The sequence below is a fragment of the Cibotium barometz genome, chromosome 4 (assembly GCF_041138505.1).
Source record: "Cibotium barometz isolate CiBa-2024 chromosome 4, ASM4113850v1, whole genome shotgun sequence".
NCBI lineage: Eukaryota > Viridiplantae > Streptophyta > Polypodiopsida > Cyatheales > Cibotiaceae > Cibotium > Cibotium barometz.
Genome location: NC_141049.1, coordinates 67,595,754 through 67,616,565, shown reverse-complemented (window position 1 = coordinate 67,616,565; position 20,812 = coordinate 67,595,754). Strand labels below are relative to the sequence as shown.

General features: G+C 40.1%; 1 long non-coding RNA gene across 1 annotated transcript; it reads left to right on the top strand.

Moving 5' to 3' along the window:
- Window positions 1-3,106: 3,106 nt before the first annotated feature.
- On the top strand, window positions 3,107-3,842 carry LOC147639543 (uncharacterized). The gene is made up of 2 exons (XR_015263551.1): window positions 3,107-3,258; window positions 3,355-3,842. It is a non-coding gene; the product is annotated as an uncharacterized LOC147639543 (long non-coding RNA).
- Window positions 3,843-20,812: the final 16,970 nt, after the last annotated feature.

The window sequence follows — 20,812 nt, the reverse complement described above, 5'->3', positions numbered from 1 at the left end:
CTAGTTGAAATTGAACATGTAGAGGGTCAAGTACAAGATAAAGAACGTGAGATACCACAAACTAATCAAGATGAAGGTGTCCTTATCTAAGATGACGAGGAAGCAATTGAATTTGAGCATAATGATCATGAGGAAGCAATTGAATCCGAGCATAATGATCATGAGGAAGCAATTGAATCCGAGCATAATGATCATGAGGAAGCAGTTGAATGCGAGCATATTGATGATGATGATGATGTTAAGTCCACTAGTAGTTGTGGGATAGATCTTTTTTTTTGGTCTTGCAATGGAACATATGGATCTTGAGATAGACCGATTAGCATGTATGGATTTGATGGAATATGTGGCCGATGGTGAGCAAAGCTCACCCTAATACATTAATCAATTTCTCAATTTTCTAGTCTTGATTAACTCCATATTTTATTGTGGCCAATGTTGAGCAAAGCTCACCCTAATAGATTAATCAATTTCTCAAATTTCCAGTCTTGATGAACTCCATATTTTATTGTATTACATATTTGATGGAAGATGTGGCCTATGTTGAGCAAAGCTCACCCTATTACATTAATCAGTTTCTCAATTTTCCAATCTTGATTAACTCCATATTTTATTGTATTACATTTTGTGCTTTTTTGTGATATTATATTATTAAAAGACCCAATCCTTTGCTCTCTCAAGGGGATATTTTGAGAAATCTAGAATGTTCTCTAGAATTTTAGAATTTTTTTTCATAGTATGTGGTTATACACGTAGCTGTGCATGTAGCTATAGCCACGTGTATAACCTTGCATGGCTATAGCCGTGCACTGGAACTGCATATCCTGCTATGCCGAGTCCCCTCTCACTACTCCCTCTCCTCTTCACGGTAGCTATCCTGCGTGGCTATGCTCCGTTGTGATAGGCCACCATGTAGGCTATTTTTTACAAAAGTTTTTTGTAAGAGCTTGGCTCTTATTTTTTGTAACATAGTAACATGTAAATGATGCTCTGAGCAATATCAATATAATCATATTTGTGTGTAGAAGTATGTCTTGCTTTTTTGAAGACCTTTCCTTCAGTATCTCTCAAGTCTAAGTACTTGTTGTGGTACTAATGATAGAATGTGATAGATTAGGGCTGGTAACTCTGCCACCCCCAGTTTATACCATTTTGCCCAAAAAAATTTAATAGAGTTGATATATACATGTATTGATATATATGTTGCTATATTCCCATTTTGATGCTTATACCAATGGTCTTGTACCGATGCCTACGCTAATGATGTTACCAATGATGAAAGAGAAAAATGCATTAGTATGGGGTTGTTCCCTTGATTTGTTGCATCACATTGTATCTCGTGATCTTCATAAAAGAGAATGAGTAACATTACTGCAAGAGGAGTGATGATAAGAACCTTCTTGCAACAAAAAGATTATAGGCAATTATATGGGGATTATACGAGGTGTTAACCACAATGGTCACGAGCGATAAGTAGGTATTCTGAACTACTTTGGCGAGATGAAACTCAATATCATCTCAAAATCACTATCAAAATGGGAGCATGAAAATAGAAATATAACTTTTTCATTTGAAAATAAGAACTTCTCCAAAGTGGCAAATATATAAGATGGGGGACTAGGAATGAATGCCATCTTTGAAGTAGTCTACATCAAGGTGTGATTCAGGACTAGGGGAAAGAACATGGTTCAAGTCCAATGGTCATCTTTGATAATCTTAGCTCTCATATCACTTGCAATTGGATTTACATTTAGGCACTCAAATATATCACTTGCAATTGGATTTACATTTAGGCACTCAAATATATATTTTTATGTGTAATTTAGTTTTTATTTTTTTAATAGCTAATTTGTTTCAACATTATTACCCTTTTTGTTTGAGAAGTTATCTTGCACATTAATTGTAACGTGGATTTTTTGAGATATGCAAAGTACGTTCATTTTATAGTTTTATTATAAAGATTAGAATAAAGTAGGGATTGATATATATGTCAAAAAAAGACTTAAAAGATAAGGACATAAATGAGTATGGTTCACACTTTCTAAATCTACATCGATGTGGGAATCAAGCTTAGTATTCATATTACATAACCTTCTTACACACTAAGACTTCTACAATGGCTACCCTAACAAGTAATGGGTTTGCTTTTCATAATTAGTATTTGGCTTCTTTTAGCAATATTTTGTCATTTTGAATACTTGGAGATATGTGATTGCATTATTGATTTTGAATCTTGTTTACTGTAGCCAAACAAGTAATCATGTCCGGATCCCTTTTGTTGAAAAACGTGAAGAATCATCAAAAGCATTGGAATGCCCTTAAGTGTTTGAGAAGATGAAGGCAACTTTAAGGACCAACTCTTCTATCAAGCAAGGCATAAAATCATACTATATCCTTTTCGTACAAAGAATAAAGTTGCACCTTTTTCTTTACAATATTTTGTTTAGAGATAATGTCAAATAAGGTCTACTAAGCGAATTCCTTTATGCTATTTTATAAAGCTTCTAGGGATAAAAAGATAGAACTCTTACATTTTAATAATGACTAAGAAGATCTCTATGTTCTCTCTCTCTCTCTCTCTCTCTCTCTCTCTCACACACACACACACACACACACACTCACACACACACACACACACACAAACACAAACACAAACAATAGGCTGTTGTAATTTGGTATGAATACACACACAAAACATGCGATTGTAGTTTGGTATAGATAAGCTCTCTCACTTTCACACACACAAAAAATAGGCGATGGTAGTTTGGTATGGATAAGCATTATCTAATACTAGTCTTATATCAACTTGGTGGCCCATGCCCACACAGAGAGTCTTGCAGTTTAGGGATTATTATTTTGCTGCTTTTAGTGGAAAATAAGATGGGCCCAGCCAAAAATAAATACACACACACACAAAATAGGCTATGGTAGTTTGGTATGGATAAGCATTCATCTAATACTAGTCTTATATCAACTCATGCCCACACACATAGTAGTATAGGGAGTAGCTTTTAAGACGGCGGGGATAGGCTATTGTAGCCGAATATGTAGTTTTGGTCCACTTTCGTAGAAGCGTGGTTTCCGAGATTCTCTTCTCTGATAGTGGCCAGCTTCTTATATCCTTGGGCGGCGGCCCCGTGTGTTTTCACGCACTTCCCTTCACATTAGCCTATATCGATGGCGTGTTCAGAAGCCAAGCGACATAAGCACCACCAGCAGCTCGCGCAGGCGGCTGCCATGGCCGCAGGCGCTGTGGCCTTCGTAAGGATTCCATTGCTTAAAAGAGGAGGATTATTTTTCTTCATTGTAATGCTTGCGCTTCCTCATCAATTACTTCTTTGCGCTGTTTTATTGCAGAGTGAGCACCAGAAGGCAAAGAAGCATCCGGAGCATCATCAAAAGCACAAGAACCATCTCCACCTCGCAGAGGCGGTTGCCATAGGTGCTGCTGCTTTAGCACTTCGTGAGAAGAATAAAGCAGAACATCATCATGGCCACCACCATCACCATTGATGGCCTGCGGATTTTTGTATGCAGATCTGTTATTATGATCAATGGTGGATAGTTACTGATACTTTGACCTAATAAAATTTCAGTCCTGTTGTCTGCTGCTAAAAGAGATCAGCCACTCAATGGCCTTGTTTTCATGGACACGCATTGACACTTAAATACCACCACATGTACCTGCTTTTCTAGGACCTCAAGGACTTATTGGGGTTGCAACATTCTCACCATCTTTTAGAAATCCCCATGAAAACAAGCATTTGACAAAGATGCCACCTTTACATGCTCAATTTTCGAATTTGCAAAACAATTCTTACATAATACAATATCATGATAATCTCTCTCTTTTTCAAAATCAAACATAGCTCGTATTTAGCTTGATATGTTCCAAGAACAATTGCTTTCTTGTGTCAAAATTGGCTCCAATTACTTCCATTTCCAATCATGCTCATTGAGCTCCAAGGTCTTCCTTGACTTAACATATGCACATTTAGGCCTTCGTAACTTCCTCCATTGAAATTTTTGGACATTCAAGACAAAAGCAGCTCTCTTGAGCTTTAGGAATTACGATTCACAATACTACTACACACATGTTGAAGGAAATCGTCACACTCTACGAATCACGATTCACAATACTACTATATATGTGTTGAAGTAAATCGTCACACTCTAGTTGACATGTGTGGTAGAGCTACCCCATAGGTGGGGCTACAAAAGCTACTATATATGGATGGTTACAAGATGAGGGTGCCTAGTTTTGTGTCAACAACAGGCGCCCTTGGTTTAGCGTGAAACATGCATTTTTCCACTAAGAATACCTAATCTCTCGTAGTTAGCCTAAGAATTTTACTTCACGCTCTTCTAATGAAACATCACATGCAAAGTTGGGCACCTAAAAATATAATCCGATCGAAAATCCAGTCTTTCTAAGGGCCCATTTGCATGGGGACAAAATCTGGGCATATGCCCTGTCCTGAGTTTGGATAGGTGGACTGTATGCATTTGTATTGCCGATATCTTTTACACCTCGACTCATATGATCATGAAACTTTGTACATCATTAATTGACATAACAGAGAGCTTAACTTGATTTATCAAGTATGAGGTGTTTTTATATTTTTATTTAAGTTTACATGCCCAAAAAACATTTAAAATTACTATTTTATGCTCACTACTAGAACAAAACCCCTCTCTTAGTGATAGGGCCAAAATGATGGGTTTTTCCAAACACATCGCTTACACGATGACGAACGTCGCTTAAGTGATGTGTTTGAAATCACCTGATGTTCCATCGCAAACGTCCGTCGCACTGGACGTTGCATAAGCAACGGTTCATCATTTAGCATCGTTTACACAATGGCGGCATCGAACGATTGTATACTGCAAAGCGTCGCTTACACGATGTCACTTATACAGACGTTGTGTAAGGGACGGACTGGGAAATTAATAAAAAACCCAAATCGGATGGCTCATGCGAATTCGCACGAGCCATCTGTGTTCTCATCTTAGCTCAAGCAGACGACCGAGTAGCGCCCGTCGCCCATCACCTCTCCTCCCGTCCTCACCTTCCCACCATCTAGGTAATTCTCCTTGATGTTTGCTTTGTTCTAATTTTTCCACATTTACAAGATTTATAAGACCCTTGCAACCTCCTCTATGTGCTTGGCCGCCTAACTGTGGGGCAAGTCCCTGACTGCTCACACACATGCATGCATGACCATGTAAATCATACTGGATCGGCACCAAACTTTGCACACACATGCCCTAGAATTTTGCACTCCTCTACTTGCCACCAACCTTCTATTTCTTGCCTTGTGTCCCCTATGCCGTTTGTGTGTGTGATGGGTCAATTTTTGTGCCACACACCACATTGAGTAGATGAACACTCATGATCCTCGGCGTGCTACCACTACCAACCTAACTGGTGCAAGAGATACTTCTTTGAACCTCCTGACTCGATGTTCAAGCCACGACTTGCTGAAACTTTGAATCATGTCTATTGTCCAATAATGTACTATCATACCTAAGGACCAACATGCCCTCCTTCAACCTCTTGTCCTGGAGTTTCTGGTTAAGTTTGCTCTCTATCCAACTCTAGCTTTGGAGGTCTAGAAGCCTGTGGTTCAATAATCTGTCACTAGGCTCTATCCTACTATCCACCATCAATCTCAAGCTGGCTAGTTCTACCTCGATGGGTAGAAGGGCTTCTTGTCCATAGACCAGGTGAAAAGGGGTGAATTGGGTGGAGGCTTTAAAAGATGTCCTATAGGCTTTAAAGCTACAGTTAAGTGCTTGTCCCAATCTTTTGGGTGGCCGGTTAGCCACCTGCTTTGTGATTATCTTACATATCATTCCATTGACCTTCTCCACTAAGCCATTACATTGTGGATAGAATGGGCTAGAGTGCCTATGGTTGATGTTTAATCTTCTAAGTAAATCCTGTAAGAGCTCTCCTCGGAATCCAGGGCCTTGATCTGACAGTATTTCAAGTGGGGTACCAAATCTACTACATATGTGATTAAATATGAACTTACCCACATCTTTGGTCGTGATTCTACTTGTGCTCGTTGCCTTTGCCCATCTCGTCATATAGTCTATACTGCCACAATGATGTACTCCTTCCGTGATTGAGTCCTCCTCATTCCTTGTTTTTGGGATGGTGTTATTGGGCGGTAGAATCTTACTAGAAAGCAATTTGTCAATAACAACAACTTATTAGGAAAATAAACATACCCTATCACTTTGCATCCATGTATTATTGTATATGATCCACTTATGTTAGTAATGTTGAAACTGATACATTGCTCTAGGAGTAGCGAGCTTGGACATTCAGGATAAGGAAGGTCATAGATAATCTCGTCATAGAAGAACGCTCATATATCTTTGTGAGTGCTTCTTCTCGGAGATATTTTTCATGAGTGTCATTGTCATCTATATTACTCTGAAACCAATCATCAAGAAATCCAGTCATGTTGTCAGCATCATGCTCCACATCATCAGGTTGCTCTATTTGACATGCGTATTGCTCTCTCAACCTTTGAAAAGTACTAGGATCCTGTGATCTAAGAATCCGCATACACTCTACTGACAATCGAGAGTGACCTTGATGATATAAGGACACATCATTTGCAATATCATAGTCTAGAAGCTGTGATCCAATTTGAATTAGACAATCATAAAGACACAATAATTCATAATAAGACAAGTGACAACAAAGCACGAGTGAACACATTTTCAAAGTCTCATCAAATTAAATTCTAACATTATATACACATGCTGTTTTAAATATACTCAAATTAATATGACCTTTGGTGCCACAAGATATAATAAGTAAAAAATATAAATATACTAGTAGAATGTCATGGATTGAAGCCCGTTTATAAGAGACATGTGTACTAAAAATGCTATAAATACATCTATTCTCTATGTGGAGCTGGTGGTCACCTACACCAACCATAATTCACTAGCAACTCCTCACCAACACGCAATGATCTAATAGCATTGACTACAATGTATCTAGGTATATCTCTACTCATGTGCATTGGCTCATGACCAGTGTCACACTCCACAAAAGTACAATTAGTTCTTTCATTCCTCCCTCTGCTATATTATTGATTAGTCCTGATATATTTCCTTGAGTGTGAGGTCTGCCATCAATATATAAACTCTATGATTCATTATGGGTAATGCCTCTTCTAGTGAGAGAGGCAGCATCAGCACATAGCCCATATGTGGTCATACTCTTGATGTAGCGAGCAAGCTGATGCCATGGACCTTATGAATAGAAAGGTTCACAAAATGTCATAAGAGTGACCTCAGAGTGAACTGGGACATGTAAATCCTGTGCAATAAAAAGACCTTGACCCTTAACGGCAATTGAAGATGACGTGATCACATAGCAAACATCCCAAAAGCTGAAAACCTCTCCATTAGCTGTAAGTGATGCACCCAACCAACTGTCATAATGTCTGTAATTATGTCTTTATGAGAGGTAGTAGGCGACTAGGTAAGGAATGATCGCTAGATATCTCAGACTAAGAACCAGGAGGTAATTGGTGCGCACATGCATCCATTTGTAACTGAAGGGATAGCTTGACTATGGCGCATGCAAGGAAGCATAGATCGGTCAAGCCCATGAAAGCCATTGTCATCATCAAAAAGATGTACAACTAGATTTGGCCACGTAATGATTGTACCTACATGCCTGTTATACATCACTTTGTCTATCAAGACCATATAGAATTTGAACGAGTCAATGTAGAATTCTTGGAAAAAGAAATATCACTTACCATAGGCTGATCCTGTCTCTCTAGTATTGCACAATATTCTCCGCTAGTGCGCAATATCCAGCTAACTTCTTGGATGTGACTTTGAAATGTGTAGGAGATATTGCGCACTAGCGAAGAATACCCGCGCCCCACTAGTATGCATCCTGAGTCGTGGAGGACTTTTCGACGGGAGATGCGACTCAGGATACATTGGGATGAGCAGAAGGTATGTAATATTTACTCTCTAGCTATATACTAATGTCTGTCTTAAATCTTAGGTCTATATACACATGCTTTTTGATTCTGAACATATGTCTATAGGATGTAGCACAAGCTAGGCTACAGGCTAGGCATACAACACGTCTTGGCAGGATGGGCAAGAAGGGCTTAATTGCCACTTTTGTATGTTCACATTTTGTCTTAGACTTGCATGTAGGTGTGTATCTTATGTTCTTTATATCAACCGATAACTCGTGGTTTTTAAATAACAAGTGAAGGACTATGGTCGTGAGCCCACTCCTTGGGAGATAGAGATGGCCACCTATCAGGGTTATAGGTTTCTGAAGACCCAGCTACCTCGACTAGCTACTTTTGTAAGTAATCTAGATTAAATGTCATTCGACTTCTAATTAAAGTATTCAAACATCAACTAATTACATTTTCTAAACCGTGGGAGTTGCACAGTGATGAGGACATGACAAAGGTAGATCGATAGAGTACCATGGAACACAAATCTATGTTGATGGAGTAGCCTGCATCAGGGAACGATGATCATGAGGATGATGAGGGTACATACCATAAAGACTAGAGGATCCTCCTTCTCCTTGCTCTAGATCCCTAGCTTATTTTGAGCCCCATTTTATATTTGGAGGCGACGTACACATAGTTTTACGTATTATTACACATAGACATGAGTATAGGATTAGGTAGACTATGCCGTCCTCACATTCTACCATTTGTACTCATCATATTTTGCCATTTACAGACATTTGATCACTTTATATACTTTGTACTCTTGTATGCTTACATATACTTACATGGGCTTTTATTTTTGTTCAACTTTGTGCACAAATGTAATTTGCTTACCAATGTTATAATACATCATGTTGAATTGATCTTTGCTCACTTGTGTGCTCGACCTGAGAGAGAGAGAGAGAGAGAGAGAGAGAGAGAGAGAGAGAGAGAGAGAGAGAGTTCTGAGCTCAATCCAATTCGAGTCGAGAGAGGGGGAGAGAGAGAGAGAGAGAGAGAGAGAGAGAGAATGAGTACTTTGATATTATATGTATGTGTGTGTGTGTGAGAGAGAGAGAGAGAGAGAGAGAGAGAGAGAGAGAGAGAGAATCATCATTCCAATACAAATACATGCTAGAGTGACGAAAGAGAGTGAACTGAGAATTGGAATTTTTAATCGTTAAAATATCCGTTGAGCATCGCTAATGCGATACCCGTCGTCGCATATGTGATGCTCTAGATATTTACGTCTAATAAGTGACGCATGCTCTTAAGTATCACTTATGAGATTTAAAAGGCATCGCTTAAGCGATGCGCCATAGCGACACCTAGATCGACGCCCGTAGCAATGCAAACAAGCGTCGCTCTACGGGTGGGTTGTGTTATAGTGGCTCCCATCATATCAACCACTTACAAGGTTAATTTTGCATGGATCTAGAGACCAAAGCATGGAAAAAGATCAATATATTGTGGATCTAAGGTAAAATTACAATTCTAATGGTTGGATTTTTATAGATCTTATTTGTAAAATTTGTTTAGACTGTCAAAAGCTCTGTAACTAGTTTTTAGTTTAATTTATAAAGAAAGAAAATTAAACATCTAAAGATAAAAACTATATGGACCGAAGTACTTGTTACCATGAATCCACCATGATTTTTTTTGACTCAATTTGAGTAAGAGAAGCTCCATTTTCAATCATCACAACAAGTAAAAATCTCAATTTTATGTCGACTCTCCTCTTTTAAGTCAAGCCTTGCTAGCTTTGGAAATCTAGGGTTAGTTATCTCCCAAGCCTAGAGATGATGCCATGTGTGAGCCTTGGGATGGGCACACATCTTACATGTACATGCCAACTTGTGTCCACATTAGCTTAGAGAGGATCCACATAAGCACTAAGCCACCTCACCTTGCCACCTCCGCTATCCACGTGAGCTTTGTCAACCTATTTAACTTTCCACCTCATCATCAATGCCACATCATTTTGCCACCTCACATATGTTGACATGGCATGCCACATCAACTGAGGCCAAGTCATACACATGTCCACATCCTCCATGTACATGTCAACCCATGCATCTTATGTGGAATTGCCATGTTAGCTCACATGGTGCCACGTGGCTCTTGAGTTGCCACATGGCATGCATGATGCCACATCATCACCTTCTTCTCCCATGGCTCCATGCATACATACACCTTGATTTTAAAAATATTTAAATATTATTAAAATGATATTTAATAATCTAACTACCTAATGGTTGATTTTATTTCATGTATGAAAAAAACTCAATATGAAATTTAAAAACATGAAATTTTAAAAAAAGATATTTTTAATTTTAAATAAAAAATAATTTAAATATTAAAATATTAAAAATATAATAATTATTTTTGATAAATAATAATTTTAAAATCTATTTTATTAAATTTAAAAATCTCTGATCACCTTCTAAATATGCATTTGTATTATAGAGGTATTTATATATATATATTATTGAGTAAGATAAAATAATATTTATTTAATATAAATATAAAGTTTTTAAATAATTAAATAATTAATTTGTTAATATAATAATAGATTATTCTATTTATAAGAAGCTTTGTGTACCTTGTTTTTATAATATAATTTATATTTTTTTAAAAATTAGAAAAATAATATCCATATGTTTATCTATTGATCTTAATACAATCCTATTTAGATAGAATGTAATCTTGCACCCAAATGAAATCTTAAGTGGATAAGTTATTTTTCCTATATAACTGCACATCTCTAGGATCATCTCATCAACTCATAACTTAGTTTGAGCCCTCTCTCTAGTAGCTTCCTTGAGAATGGATTCTCAAAGTCATAAGAGCCAAAAGCGTGATATGAATAGACTCCCCCTGCCCAAGAGGCTCTTGAGGAGGAGAGGAAAAGGATAGCTCGTGAGAAAAAGAGGGAGTGAAGAGCATGCTAATGTGCAACAGTTGCTGTGCTGCTGGCAAGCCCAACCCTCCTCCTCCTCCTCCTCCTCCTCCTCTTCCCCTATCCCCTATTTTAGATAGTCCATATGAACCCCCCCCCTTCTAGTTCCAAATGAGCCCATCTCTTTTGCTCCACATGAACCCCCCCTTCCTCTTCCATATGCACCAATCTGTTCTCCTCCACATGAACCACCCCCTCCTCCTCCACAAGACCCGCCTCTCCCCCCTTCTCCTCCACAAGAACCCACCCCTCCTCCACAAAGTGCCTAAAGTGTGGATATGAAAGAGCTATCAAAGTCCTCAGTGCATCGTCATGCCAATGTGATCTTTGAAGCCTATCTCAAGGATCTCACACCTTCATCACAGTCATCTATGCTTGATGCTTTGATCGAGCATCCCAACATGGCAGAGTGAAGGGCGCTATCTTCTATTGGAGGTCGAAGAGAGAGAAGAGTTGGCATGGCAATTCTTACAAGTCTGCGTCAATCTTATGCGGTTATCAAGACGAGGAATAGTGCAGATGCTTTGGCTGCTCGAAGGACTATTGTGGTGGCAGCTGTAAGTAGCTCCTAAATGGGGGGTAAGGTGAGTGCCACATCTCGTAATTCCATCCTTTCCATAGCACCACAAACACTTAGAGTTGGCTCTGACAATGCTAGAGTAGTTTGGATGCTAACAATGTTGGAGCGAGTAGTATTCATGCACCTAGACATGATTGCCTAGTTAATGTAGTTGATGAAACCACTACAGCCTTAATAGAAAGGTTTTAGTAAGAGAATTGTCTTGCCTCACCAGATTCCAAGAGATCTTTATGCAAGAGAGTCACAGAGGTGTGTTCATTGAGCACGGTGCTTGCTTTCTTTCTTTATGTACTTACATATTTTTTTTTCAAAATCGATTAAAAAACCACCCTTTTGTAAATGGATTTCTGTAAATTTACCTTAAAATTTTGAATTAAAAAATCCCTTCATTTAAACTCACGTGCTATACTTACATATTTTTAGGTGAACCCCCGAGGTTTCATCATCAACGAGAAACATTTGGTTGGTCAATTGGGGCCCAGTGCCCAAATTTGAAGTCTGTTTGTGCTCAAGAGGCTAGAAAAAGTCCCGCTCTTGTGTATGCCATCATACCCAAATGTCATCTTCACCAGCCCGCTAGCGGATAAAACTTTCTAGGCATATGGGGTGGGCCTAGGTCGACATGCCTGCAAAGTTTCATCATCATCGGGCAACATTTGGTTGGTCAACTAGGGCCCAATGCCCAAATTTGCAGTCTCCTAGTGCTCGAGAGGCTAGGAAAAATCCCGCTCTTCTACATGCCATCATACCCAAACATCGTCTTCCCCAATGGCGATGACACTTTACAGGCATATAGGGTGGGCCTAGCACCCTACATGCCTGCAAAGTTTCATAGCCATTGGGACAAAATTTGGGTATGATAGCATACATAAGAGCGGGATTTTTCCTAGCCTCTCGAGTACTAAGAGACTTTAAATTTGGGCACTGGGCCCTAATTGACCAACCAAATGTCGACACTGAACGATGAAACTTTGACGGCATGTGGGGCTAGGCCTATCCCCACATGTCTTCAAGGTTTCATCGTCATTAGCCGACATTTGGTTTGGTCAATTGGGGCCCAATGCCCAAATTTGAAGTCTCTTAGTGCTTAAGAGGCTAGGAAAAATCTCGCTCTACTGTATTTCATGTTGAGAGATGTAATCGCGGTGTTGTGTGTATGTGGGAAAGCACCCTAAAGGTGCAAGATATTGTGGCAAGATAAGAATGCCACATGTAATATTGAATGGTGTGTGAGTGTTGACCAAAAGAAGTGGAAAAGGGAGTGCCACATGGATGATATGTAAAGTGGGATAAGGCTAGAGAGCCTATATCATTGTATGGTTCATTTGAGATATGCAATAGAATTGAGTGTTGAGTGTGAAATCTCCCTCTCTCTCTTATGGAGTTTTTAGTGTGGTATAATCCACCATAATTATACTTAATCTATTATGTCTATTACCATGATCAATTCCATATTAGGATTGTTAACATGGTATCAAAGCTTGGGTGGGCTCTTGGTCATGGTGAATATTTATGTATAGTTTCTCTTGGTTATGAGTTCTTTGATTAAGCATTATTTTCAGTTATATGGAAAAAAAAAATGCACACTCATATTATCATTTGGATTTGCATTTGTGAGGATTTGAGAGAAATTTGGAGCTGCCATTCTCAAGTTTGAGAGGAGATTTCCAACATGGAGGTTGCATAGAAGCTGCCCAAGTTGCAACATGGGAAACCTGCTCATCATCATGGAAGCTGAAAATGGAGATTTCAGCAAGTATGAAGGCTATGGAGTATTCGGTGTACAAGGAAGCTGCCCAGGAGACAAAGGTGTCTCAAGAAGGTTGGTTTTGTGAAGTTTTGCCTCGAAGTTTTGGTTTTGAGCATGGAAAAATGCTCAATGTTGAAGGGTTGCTAGTTGTTGGGATATGTGGATCCCATGGCTCTTGCATTTGGGCAAAGAGCATGTTTTAAGGTGTATGTTTTGCTTGGCTGAAGCAAGCAAGGTTTGAGACTCAAGATGGAGTCCATGTGCGTGCACCAAGAGTGGGATGCACTCATTTGTGGTGGAGACAATGGTGGAGTCTTCACAAAGTTTTTTGCACCTATGGTTTCAAGAGAAACCACCTGAAGAAAGCACCCTTAATGTTCTGCATGCAAAGAAGGGGAGCATGTAGACTTTGATAAGCTCATTGGTGAGCTACAACAGCCCCATTGAATGGTATGAAAACCTCATGAGGGAGGTTTTACTAAGGTCAGCAAGTTTTGGAGCTCAATGGGGAGCTAGTTGGCGGTCATTGTGATGGCTATGTGTTAAACCTCAAGAGGGAGGTTGAATAGATGAGGCAAGTAGAGGGAGAAGCTCGTAAAGCTATGGTCTGCCAGAGCAGAATGTGGGCCCCAAAACTACAAGGGGTTGTGGGCGGCCAAGATAGCAAACCGAAAACCGATCACCGTCGCCATGATGGAGGTCACGGTGGAGAAAAGCTTAAGGGAAGCTCAGCAAAAGAAGCTCCAGTGAACTGAAGTCCAAATCTTTATGAGCCTTGGAGTGGAGTGAAGGCTCACAGGAGGAGAGATAGTGGCACTATGATGGAGGCCCCACAGATCATCAAGAGATACGCAGACAAAGTGGTCGGCGGAGCAGGTGGTTGCAGCAAAGTCATGGGAAGCTAGCACTAGTAGAGTTGCTGGGCCAAAGAAACGGCCGTGAATAAGAGAACTGCAAGCTAATGTGATGATGTGGAGACTTGTGCGCAAAGCACACAGAGAGAAAGCAGAGACCAATCGGTAGCAACACACAAAAGCACAGATGGCTCAGTTCATGATCGAGGTAGCAATAGCTTGTGGCCTGCACATTGAGTAGGTGGCTTGATCGCAGAGCACAAAAGATTTCCTGCGAACGACTGAGGTTGTGGATATGGTGAGCTCGAAATGCAAAAGGAGCATGACAATAATTATGGTGTATATAGAGAAAGAGACTGCGAGGAGGAAGATGACCCAATGATGTCAGAGAATCTGAGGATTGAGCTGGAACTGGACTGACCGTGCTACAGAAACAACTCGGCACATAAAGCGCATTCAACGGGCGTGACTCTTGATAAGTTTTTTAAAACCTTATAGTTAAGATTTCATTCACACACAATATCATATAGAAGCCTTGTTCACATGCCTTTAACGGCATACTCAGAGAATCTGAGGATTGAGCTGGAACTAGACTGACCGCGCTTACAGAAACAGCTCGGCACATAATAGCGCATTCAACGGGCGCAGTTCTTCATAAGTTTTTTAAAACCTTATAGTTAAGATTGCATATTTGTTTACATGGTGTAAAGTGAATTGTAACACAAAGAAATCTTCACACGAGGTTCGCTGCCCAGCTACTTTGTGATCTTTCCACCCATGTATGTGATGCGCAATCATCCACGAGCCTACATGCTCAAAATAAAAAAAAATTATAATCACCCATGGTACGAGGGTCACCTTGCCCGTGGGTATGATGGCATATAGAAGAGTGGGATTTTTCCTAGCTTCTCGAGCACTAAGAGGGCGGTTGGGGCCCCAATTGACCAACCAAATGTCACCCAATGATGATAGAACTTTTTAGGCATGTGGGGCTAGGCCCACCCCACATTCTTGCAAAGTTTTATCACCATCGGACAACATTTGGGTATGATGGCATGCAGAGGAGCGGGATTTTTCCTAGTCTCTCAACAAGCACTAAGAGACTTCAATTTTGGGCATTGGGCCTCAATTGACCAATCAAATGTCATTCGATGATGATAACACTTTGCAAACATATGGGGCTAGGCCCACTCGACATGGCTACAAAGTTTCATCGTCGCCATCAAATGACATTTGGGTATGATGACATGTAGAAGAGCGGGATTTTTTCTAGCCTCTCGAGCATTAAGAGACTTCAAATTTGGGCACTGGGCCCTAATTAACCAACCAAATGTTTCCCGATGATAATGAAACTTTGTAGTCATGTGGGGTAGGCCCACCCCACATTTTTGCAAAGTTTCATTGCCTAATCGGACAACGTTTAAGTATGATGGCATACAGAAGAGTGGGATTTTTCCTAGCCTCTCGAGCACTAAGAGACATTAAATTTTGGCCTTGGGTCCCGATTGACCAACCAGATGTTTCCTGATGGTGATGAAGCTTTGCAAGTAAGTGGGGCTAGGCCCACCCCACATGGCTGCAAAGTTTCATTGCCCCATCGGATGGCGTTTGGGTATTATGGCATGGAGAAGAGAGCGATTTTTCTTAGCCTCTCAAGCACTAAGAGACTTCAAATTTGGGGACTAGGCCCCAATTTACCAACTAAATGTCATACGATGATAATGAAACTTTGCAGGCATGTGGGGCTAGGCCCACCCACATGCCTGCAAAGTTTCATCACCATTGGGCGGCATTTGGGTACGATGGTATACAGAAGAGTGGGATTTTTCCTAGCCTCTCAAGCACTAAGAGACTTCAAATTTGGGCACTGGGCCCGAATTGACCAACCAAATGTCACCCGATGATAATAAACTTTGTAGGCATGCGGGACTAGGCCACCCCACATGCCTGCGAAGTTTCATTGCCACCATCAGTCGATGTTTGGATGGCGAGAGGAGGGGAGAGAGAAAGATAGAGACAAAAGGGCTTAATTGAAAGTTTGGAAATGAATTACAAATACATAAATGTCTTAAAATAAAGCATGCACACAAGTACAAATAACCATCTTAATATATCACGATGAACAAAGTACAAAGCAAAAAGTATACTGAACCATCTTAATATATCATGATCAACAAAGTACAAAGCATAAAGCACCAAGATACATGTGAATAAATCATGAACAACAAAGGAGAAGGTAGAAGTGCTAACCAATCTACTCTAGGTTTAGTCACTAGAAGATACATCTCGATAAAAATAATAAGTGCTATCCTAGCTACTCTGGGTTTAGTCATATCATCTGATCCAGAGCATGAGGACATTGCAAACACCTCCTCGACTCAGAACCTCATAGCTGTTTGTCGAGGCTCGTCCCTGACTCGAGTGGCGATACTACCATTGCCGCTTGCCTGTCCCACCTATTGCATAGGAGGTAGGTGACCAATCCTAACCACATCATCTCTCTGATCCTATAGTCACTCATAGCATTGTAACCATAAAGTGTAGTCTTGGGGGCGACGAGCCCATATCTCCCACTCGAAGACGGGTCTCCTCCTCCGTGTTGAGTACAATGTGATGATAGGTCTATGGAGGAGCTGATAAACCACTAGGACCTACACCACCAACCCACTCGTATGCTGTGTGCCTGCTCTCCTCAAAGAGACTCTCTAGATCACCCTCGCTCCACTCCATATATGTGGAGTCTCCTCAAATCCAGGAGGAATATAGTCAGCACTAACACCCAACTGTCATGCTATAGTCTTCAGATCCTTGCCTATATTTTGGGAGACTGGCTGGCCTGTCTCTCTGGATCGATCTCTTGTGTGTTGGGGTAGAGATCATCTAAGCCCAAAACTCTGTATGTCACCACATATCTGCAAATGGGACAAGTGGCTCGTTGCACCAACTGGAGACTAATTCAAGACAGGTGAAATAAGTGGTTGCATCCCAATCCATAGAACCCAGTGGCATCAAGGGAAACCATGCAAACTGGGCAGGTGGTGTCATGAAGAAACTCTCGAGCATGGGATGCAAAAGGACTTTGACCTCTAACATCAATGGTTTGATGAGGATATAAGGTGGTGTAGGGGGGTGACCGCACTCCCCTACCATGAACTACAAGTCGCATCTGAGCAAAATAGTGCTTGAAATGATGCTTTGCAATATGATGCCTCATGACCTCATTAAAAAGATTCCCTCTCATATCCTCCAATTGTAGTCTCACATTCTCTCTAGACTGGTCTAGCTCTGCTTTCACCTACTAGAGCTCAACTGTGAGACTCTTGATCGTATGAGATGCGACGGGATTGACAGTTGTCGTCTCATAGACGCTGGTGCCTACATAAAAGGTCAATGTTTAATCAAATATCTACCAAATTCACAAAGAACATTTTGAAGAAATTGTTGATACAATAAAATAGAGAACTACCTCGATAAATGGGGTCCTAGATCGTGATAGAAGCTACACCACGTGGTGCTCGATGCTCTTTGTGTTGAAAGCACATCCATGCCAATGTGCGAACCTAGTGCCTCGACACTAGACAAGGGCACAAAAATGGGATCCCCTTGAGCTATGTGAAGAGCTGTGGTGGAGGTCTCCTAGGACCCTCATCCTACATATGCCCTTTGCCAGCACCACCACCAGCTAGTGGTCTATGTCCCAAAACAAACTCTGTGTATAACTATTTTGTAAAGTATAATGGGATTAGGCACCTCTTAGCCACATCTAGGCAACATCCCCACGCATCGGCCTGCCCACAACAACTCGCCAAATCACTGAGATATGCTGCCGATTTGGAGGCACCTTTTTTTCTAAAGCAAATCGCAGATCTACTCTTCCACAAATGGAATTAACCTAATTCCTCTCAGCCCCAAGGTTTTCAAGGGTGCTCTACATGTCTATGATCTGAGATTTGCAAAATTGGTTAAGGAGAAGTGGCATCAAGCTCTGGATCAAATCTGCAAACGACCTTGGTAAAACAAAGATTAAGCATTCAATATTTGGTCAAATATTATGTTTTTGGGCTTGATCCTCTACTAGACTGATTGTTATTGATGCCCTTGAAAGGATTTGAGCTCATTTGAATTCTAAGGTACCAGATCTGGCCTCCCCGTACACTCTATTTTTGCACACAAAAAGGGGAGATTAATCTCACTAATTAGTGATTAATTAGCACTAATCACTAATTTTGGTGTAATTGATGGTTCAAACTTACCATTAGGTATGTGATATAGATCTCTATCACTTTAGATTGTAATTTGAAGTTGGTTTGATATCCCAACCATCCAGTACAAACCAACTATCCTTGGTTTTATGCAATTTTTGGTGTATTCATGCTTGTAAACTTGTTGTAATCATCATTTAACACTAAATTGGAGTTGTAAAAGGGTAGACACTGCCCTTGAATCTTGAATTGGACCAAGAGGTAAGACCCCCTTCACATCATCATGAGCATTGCACAAGAAGTAGCTAAGTTCAACGGGGAGCAATTCCATACATGGCAAACAAAAACCATGTATTTGCTCATGAGGTCTATTGGGGCTAGTTGAGGGAAGAGGTGAATGTCCAATGGAGAATGGGGAGAATGAGTGGAAGATCAGAAATGAGAAAGCATTAGGACTCACTGCACTTAGCTTAAATGATGAAATCATTCACCACATTGGAGGGATACAATAAGCTAAAGATGCATGGGATGAACTTAACAAATTATTTGGCACTCAAGCAAAGAATTCAAAGATAAATCTGCTAATGCAACTAAGTCTCATTTATTACTTACACTAGCAATGGCATCATCCACATTTCAAGTATATAATTTCTTTGCCACAAAGAGGCATAAGTCTCATTTAATGAGGCCCTAGTCAATAGCATGCAATATTCAAGCACATCTTGTTAACAACCTTTTGTGTGTGTGTGTGTGTGTGAGTGGTTTTTGGAAGGAGGAGGTGGTGGAGAAGAAGGGGGGCAAGGAAACTAATTAGACAAGCTGGAGCTCAATTTTTATTTGGATGCAAGGTTAGCTTTGCATGTCCCTTACGCTAGAGGGAGAGGAATCAAAATCACGAGATATTTTGCCATTTGGGATCTATGTGGGACATTTTTGGCACGTTGCTGAGATTTGGTGACATTGGAGATAAACATGTGTTGGAAGACTATACTAGCTTCATAATGCTTATAGATTGCAAAGGAGATCAAGTTGTGGGTCAAGAGATGGAGTTCCATCCATGGTGATTATCAACAGTTTAAGGCAATGATAGTGGTATGTAGTGGATAGTCGTGGAGCTTAAATACAAGTGTGTTCACAAAATGATGGAATGTGATGTTTTAAGATTTCCTTTACTTTTACTCATTTATTATCCTTTAGACATGAACACGCTACTATGTTTGGGTGTGGGTGGTAGTGATAACACAAATAAGTGCAATCACTTCACTCAAAGTACCTTGACATGAATATCTTTGGTGGTTATTAAGGCTGAAATTTGAAGGCCTACCCTAACCTTCAATTTCAAGGCTATAAACTAGGTTGACCTTCGAAATATGTATGTTTATGTGTAAAAATTAGATAAATTTTCAAAATAGTGGCCTTCTTTGCAGCCCTATTTTCTAAGAGGTCTTCTCTACAAAGGCTTTGGTGCCCTCTGAACGCTTCAAATTTCAGCACTTCCAGTTATGTTTATGTGTGAGGAAGTTGAAGACAACCTATTCAATTTTGGGAGATTACACATTTATTATTCTTGTAGCATGGAATTTCTTTACCTTTCTAGTTTGGGTGATACACCATATTGTTTCTTTGCCACAAAGAGACATAAGTCTATAAGTCTCATTTATTACTTACACTAGCAATGGCATCATCCACATTTCAAGTATATAATTTCTTTGCCACAAAGGGGCATAAGTCTCATTTAATGAGGCCCTAGTCAATAGCATGCAATATTCAAGCACATATTGTTAACAACCTTTTTTGTGTGTGTGTGTGTGAGTGGTTTTGGAAGGAGGAGGTGGTGGAGAAGAAGGGGGGCAAGGAAACTAATTGGACAAGCTGGAGCTCAATTTTTATTTGGATGCCCCTTCATTTGCTACTTTTTTCCATGTGTCTTGTATCCTTATCTCCATCCTAAGATGAAAGCAGGGAGAGGAATCAAAATCACGAGCTATTTTGCCGTTTGGGATCTATGTGGGACATTTTTGGCATGTTGCTGAGATTTGGTGACATTGGAGATAAACATGTGTTGGAAGACTTTACTAGCTTCATAATGCTCATAGATTGCAAGGAGATCAAGTTGTGGGTCAAGAGATGGAGTTCCATCCATGGTGATTATCAACAGTTTAAGGTCAAATTTTTTTATATAGAGAACAATAGTTATATATATATATATATATATAATCTAGAGAATCTTTTATTACAACCGGACTACACCAAGTTACAAAATCTTTGAACTGCTACTTTTCTGAATGATATCGGACAATTGGTGTGAACACAACCCAAATTTGGGTGCAGACGTGGAAGTGCTCATCATATCGAAACTAGAAAATCTTTGAACTGCTCACTACTTTTCTGAATGATATCGGACAATTGGTGTGAACACAACCCAAATTTGGGTGCAGACGTGGAAGTGCTCATCATATCGAAACTA